At 40.9% G+C, this 6,788-nt stretch overlaps 1 protein-coding gene across 2 annotated transcripts in view; it reads left to right on the forward strand.

The window, feature by feature from the left end:
• The first annotated feature begins 2,510 nt into the window (after positions 1-2,510).
• Cga (glycoprotein hormones, alpha polypeptide) overlaps positions 2,511-6,788 on the forward strand; it is a 13,809-nt gene continuing 9,531 nt past the window's right edge. The window contains exon 1 of one of the 2 annotated variants that reach the window (XM_021161517.1): positions 2,511-2,587. The gene's annotated coding sequence lies outside the window, so the exon portion shown is untranslated. Of the gene's footprint in view, positions 2,588-2,866; positions 2,947-6,788 lie in introns of those variants that run through there. The other variant, XM_029476677.1, reaches the window with a different exon arrangement.

Below are 6,788 nucleotides of genomic sequence, written 5' to 3' on the forward strand. Positions count from 1 at the left end.
GCTTCCCGAGTGCTGGGATTAAAGGCGTGTGCCACCACACCCAGCTGACCTAATCCATTTTTACTCTGTGATACAGCCATGAGATCTGGATGGCAGAGAGTGGACTATGGTTGCTTGAATGATAACTGTCCTTCATAAGTTCATGCATTCGAACTCCCTTTCCTCCGCTGCTGATGCTGTTTGGAGATGTTTTGGAACTTGTAGAATGCGGAACCTTGCTGAAGAGGGTTCATCACCGAGGGCAAGCATTGAGAACACGCAGCCTCTCTCCACTTCAAGAATACTCTCTCTGCTTCCTCTGGAGCCGTAAGACAAACTGAACTCGCCCTTCTTTTAAGTTGCTTTTGTCAATTGTGTTACCATGCAACACAAAGGACCTGGTACACTGGGTCTGTCTCAGAGTACATTCAATAGGAACTGTCCGTTAAAGGGATGCCATTAATTCTTGTTGGAGGCATATAAACATTCTGAATTGTTCAGAGTCGGGGATATGTCCAGGCTGGGGTCCTAAGTTGCTAGGTGCATTCTCAGGAGAGATGTGCATGTGTACAGTATGTGTAGGTGAGGGGTCCTGTATTAAGCATTGTTAGAAGTGGGAATATGTGGGCTGGAGAGATGGCTCAGCAGTTAAGAGCACTGAGTGCTCTTCCAGAGGTCCTGAGTTAAATTCCCAGCAACCTCATGGTGGCTCACAACCATCTGTAGTGGGATCCCTTTTCTGGTGTGTCTGAAGAGAATGACAGTGCACTCACATAAAATAAGTAAATAAATGGAGGAGGAGGAGGAGGAGGAGGAGGAGGAGGAGGAGGAGGGAAGGTCCATGTATATAGACCAAGCCAAATGGATCCAGGTTGCCAAGCTACCCCCTGTGTTTGCCTGCCTCCATATGAAGCTAGATATTAGAAATGGGATTCTTTCTTAATGAGCTATCATTGCTTCATGCTGACTTTGGTTGAAATTCATTTCTGTACCATCACCAAGAACCACAGCCTTGGGCTGGTGTGATGGCTCAATGGACTTAGAAATACTTGCCGCACAAGCCTGAGAACCGGAGCTTGATGCCCCAAACTCACAGAACTCACATAAGGTGGAAGGAGCAGACCAACTTGTCTCCACATACTCACAGTAGAACTTGTGAGTCAGGCGCACGTGTGCACGCGCACACACACACCCCATAGGCACACACCAAAACATAAAATAACTTTAAAAAAATAAATTCTGCCGGGCAGTGGTGGCGCATGCCTTTAATCCCAGCACTTGGGAGGCAGAGGCAGGTGGATTTCTGAGTTCGAGGCCAGCCTGGTCTACAGAGTGAGTTCCCAGGACAGCCAAAGTACACAGAGAAACCCTGTCTCGAAAAACCAAAAAAATAAATAAATAAAATAAATAAATAAATAAATAAATTCTAAGGTTCTGAAGAGCTTCCACTCAACAAAGTAAAATTAAAGTACTTTTTAAAGAGAGAAAAGAATCATGCCTTCACTTAATTCTTTCCGAAGATTTAAAAAAATGTATTTATTTTAAATTATGTTACATGTATGTGTACATAATTATGTATATGTACACGTCTGTGGGTATGCATACACGAGGACAGGTTTCTGTGGAGGTTACAGACATTGGCTGCTCACAGAGCTGGAGTTACTTGTGAGCCTCTCAACCTGGTATGAAATCAAGTCCTCTGGAAGAGCAGTCCATGCTCTTAACCACGGAGCCGTCTCTCTAGACCCCATTAAAAGTCATGCTGTTTTGTTTTTAAGTAATTTTTTTTTGTTTGTTTTTTGTTTTTTGTTTTTTCGAGACAGGGTTTTCTCTGTATAGCCCTGGCTGTCCTGGAACTCACTTTGTAGACCAGGCTGGCCTCAAACTCAGAAATCCACTGCTTCCCAAGTGCTGGGATTAAAGGCGTGTGCCACCACTGCCCTGCTTAAGTAATTCTTAGGCTGCTGTATGGGACTATATAGAACACACACACACACACACACACACACACACCTGAACATATCTACTGTCCTCAGAATCACCTCATACCTTTCCATATATCTTTATTAAATCCAGATGCCTGTTAATTTAAGAAATTGGAGCAATTGTTTTATTTTTCTGTTTCCTGTTGAAATAATGTAATCCTGAAAATGTTTTTTTTTATCCTTTATGAAAATATCAGGTACTTAGCTAATTAAATGTGCTACTCTTAGAGTCCTGTTTATTTTAAAAGTGTCAACTTTCAGGATGTTTTGTGTAAGGGTCAATAATATTACATAGAAAATGGCCAAATGTTCTCTCTTCATAAGCTGTCCTTGAGGTCACCACTACCTCAAAATGTCTAAAAACAAAACTGATCTGAGGGTTGCAATGTGATATGATCAATTGACGTCATGGTAATTATACCCAGTGCCATCCAATCACTGGGTAGAATTTACCACTGATCCCTGAGCTTAGGTGCTGTTGGGAACATGCAATTTGTATTACTCTGCTGGTATAAAAGACAGTGGGAGACTTTATTAACTGCAGGCACTGAACAATCCAGAGACATTGTTCCCCTCAGATCTACAATCAACTGCCCAGAACACATCCCTCAAAAAGTCCAGAGGTAGGTAATATGATAAAATCATTTGGGGGGATTTAATTAAAGAGTAAAGTATTTTTGACCACAGGAAGGAATTTTCTGCATAAATGTTGGTAGGAAAATAATTAGGCATTGATTAATTTTCTTTATGGTGCTCATGACTGAGTTGGGGGGAGGTCTGTAGAACTGTAAGCTAAGGCAATCGTAAGCTAAGATGTTATCTGGAAGAAGCCAGGATACAAGTATCTCCTGCTGAGCTGCTGAACAGCCTAAAATCTAAAATCAAAATCTAAAATATTTTCTCAAGAACCATTGCACGTCATTTGAACGGCCTTCATTTTGAGTATCTTTCAGCAACTAGACACAAAGCAAGTAGACATTATGTAAGTATCTGAGATTATTTTATTATCAGTTCTAGATGAAGTATATCGGAATTTTCAAATTGGCTATCTATAAAACAGCTTGCTTGTTCAGTGATGTCACCATGCGTTCTAATACATTTTGAATAGACATTTTAATATCTTTAATCATACCACTAGGAACCTGAGCACTGTTTCTATTTTATTTTTCATAATATTCTATAAAAATAATAGTTGTTGGTATTTGCCAACCACTGCTGATGATAATAAGTCACGTTCCAAGTATGATTGGGTGGTACTAATGAGCTTTTGGAGACTTCTTTTCCGTTACTTTATAACTGGCATATTGTATGAACACTATGCATTCTCAGATCCAGCCAACCTCAAATTAAAATAAAAATGAAAAATTGTCAATTCAATTATTCCTTGAGCAATAACATAGAACAGATATTTTCATAACATACACATTCTTTCAAATGTTCTCAGTAATCTTTTAAAGTGCAAAGCGGGAGGTGTATAGGTTGTATCCAAATATGTCATGTTATAGAAGGCACTTGAGCATCTAAGGATTTGCTATTGAGGGGCCCTTGAAACCATTCCCTCCCAGATACTGAGGAACAATTGTAGTTATCTGTGTGTTAGCATTGGTTGAACTAGTGATTGGTTGGTAGACTGGACATAGAAAATAAAAGGAGTGCTTTTGTTCTTCTTTCTCAATATTAACGAACAGAATGTGGGCACCAATGAAGAGAGACAGACCTAGTGCATAATGAGAGTTACTCTGGCATGCAAAACAGTCATTGTATTTCAATGGGACTTTTTGTTTCCAAAGGACTATAATTTTTTTCCTATTCAAAAGTAGGATAGTTTACATTAAAAGAGGAATTTGGTTTTGGACCTAAGTTCATTAAAATTGCTCATACTGGCCTGGAACTTGTTTCAAAGCTGAAGACAACCTTGAAGTCCTCATAATCTTTCCTCTAACTCCCAAGTGCTAAGATTACAGGTAGAAGAGACATCTTTTTAAGTTTCTGAAGATTTCTCTTAAACTTGAGAGGGAGGCTGGAGAACTAGCACAGCAGTGAAGGGCACTTACTGCTCCTACAGAGGACCTAGGTTTGGTTAGCAGCACCACATTGGGTAGCTCTCTCCAGGAAATCTGACACCTTCTCCTAGGCTTCCAGGACATCTGAATGGATGTGGTGCACAAAGGGGCGAGGAGGAACACACACAAGGGAAATTATAAAAAAATCGCTAAAAGGTACTTCTTGGTATAGGGCTGGATATGGTTGTGCACAGTCACCATTGCAGCAACAACAAAAGAAGTATATATAACTGTGAATTTGAAGACAGGCCAGCCCAGGCAACAACGTAGCAAGACCTTGTCTCCAACGTAAAGAACCAAGACAAAACAAATGAGCCATTACTTTGAAGCCAGGAAGACAGCTCAGCAGATAAGAGTGATTGCCACCGTGCTAGACAGCCTGAGCTTGATCCAAGGAATCTGCTCTCTGGAAGGAAAGAACTGCCTCCCAGAGATTTTTCTCTAATCTCCTTACTTACACTGGGTCATATACTCATATTCTAGCCCACCAAGAAAGAAATGTAAAATGAAAATTATTTTCTTTAATTTTTTTTAAAGCAAAATCTCATGCGTTAGCCCAGGCTGCTGTCCTTGAATTTCACCTTACCCTGCTTATATTATAGATGGCAAAATAAACTAATTTAATATTCAATTATCCAAAATATTGGCCATTCAAACAGATTCCCTATTTTTGTTGTTTTTGTCATTGTTGTTGTTGTTGTTGTTGGTGGTGGTGGTGGTGGTGGTGGTGGTGTGTGTGTGTGTGTGTGTGTGTGTGTCGGGCATGTGCATGACAAGGGTACATTGGAAGTCAGAGGACAGTATTGTGAAATCAGTTTTCTCCTTCTAGTTCTGTGTAGGTTTTAGGGATGGAACTCAGGATGCCAGGAGTTAGCCACAAGTTCCCTTATTCACTGAGCCATATGGCTATCCCTTGGACTATTTTCAAAATGTCAAAAATAGTCATCCCTTCTGAAAGGTTTGTGTGAGTTTCATTGCTGTTTCAGTTTTAGCTTTTAACCTTTTATTAGTTATGTATTTCTTTGTGTGGGGGCACACATACGCCCCAGTGTGAGAGTGAAGGTCAGAGGGAAGCCTTGGGCCCTGACTGTTCATTGCTACCAATGCCCAGCTAGTTGAGTTTGCCTCTGAGTTTCCCAAACTCCTATCTCTGCTTCCTATCTCCAACAGGGGACTGAATAATCCACAATGCAGCCCCCTTCCTCCTCCTACTGAAAATCTTGCAAACTAAATGTATTGGGGATTGAACTCAGGACCTTATCAATGTTCCGGCCAGCATGAACTGCAGTCTTAGTCTTTGGTGCTTCCCGCCACTGCTGCCGCGCTCTGTAAGCTCTCTACCAGGTAGCTACAGGTAGTTAAGTTCTGGAGACTGAACCCAGGACCTCCTGCATGTTAGGTGAATGCTTTATCACTGAACTATACTTTTTTTTTTTTTAAAGCTCTCCTTAGTACTTTAAATGAGATGCTTTTTGGTTCAAAAGGTGGCATTACGTCAGCTAAAAAAAAAAGTGATGCATAAATGTAAGACATTATTAGAGAGCTTCTTATATTTCTTTAATGTTGTCCCCATAGACAATTTCTGGACTTTAAAAGAATTTGGTGGTAATTGGATGTGGAGTGGAAGCCTCCTAAGAGCTGGCTCTATCACTGAGCCATGTCTGCAGCTGTCTCTACTGTTCATTTTGAGACAGAATTTCACTAAGTTCTAAGCGTGCCTTGAACTGCAGAACCTTCTACTTCAGCCTCCCGAGGAGCTGGAGTTAAACAATTGCGTCATTAGGCTCTCTATTTCCTGGTTTTTGGATGCTTTAGTCTCCTGATAGAAATTAATGTTATCTACAGTTTTGTTCTTTTTTTTGTTTGTTTGTTTTTTGGGGGTGGGGTGGTTTTTTGAGACAGAGTTTTTCTGACTGTCCTGGAACTCACTTTGTAGACCAGGCTGGCCTTGAACTCAGAAATCCGCCTGCCTCTGCCTCCCAAGTGCTAGGATTAAAGGTGTGCGCCACCACGCCCTGCTTACAGTTTTGTTCTTAATAGATTGTTTTTAAAGATAATCTCACACTGTAGCTCTGGCTAGCCTGGATCTGTCTCCTTCTGCTTCTTGAGTGCTAGGATTACTTAGTAGAATTCTAAATAATGTTGATATTTAAAGTCTATATAATATAATGTATCCTGCCTACATACAGCATATATACCACCCACACATTAATGTATTATCCAGGAAAATTCATACTACAGAGTCAGAAGTTTTCAGAGAGGTTTGACTGAAGAGAAAAGATCCACTCTAGATGTAAGTCCCACCATCTCCTCTTTAGGCTGAACATAACAGAGAAAATGGTCAAATCCAGGCGAACCCTGGGATTCCTCTTCCTCTGCTTCCTGGTGGGCACCAGTTACCATACCACTTTCCCCACTATGCCTTCCTTGGGATGGTGGACTACATCCTTTTAAACCTGGGGACAGAATAAACCCTTAAATTAATTTCTATCCAGTATTCAACTATAGCAATGAGGGAAAAAACCTAATGTGGGTCAGAGTATATACTTTCTAGTGAATTTATCTGAAAAAAGTTTGATGTGTTTATTAAAAGATAAAGGAGAGGAAAATGTTTTGGTGGAGGTGTGGTACAGTATGGGGGAAGGGGTGCCTCAGTGGGCCCATGCTGAGGCATCCCTTCCCCTTGAGGGACCAGCCACACTATGATATAGTATAGAATAGAGTTTATTCAGGCATGGGGAGGGGGAGAGAGGGGGGGGGA

The sequence above is a fragment of the Mus caroli genome, chromosome 4, assembly GCF_900094665.2.
Source record: "Mus caroli chromosome 4, CAROLI_EIJ_v1.1, whole genome shotgun sequence".
NCBI lineage: Eukaryota > Metazoa > Chordata > Mammalia > Rodentia > Muridae > Mus > Mus caroli.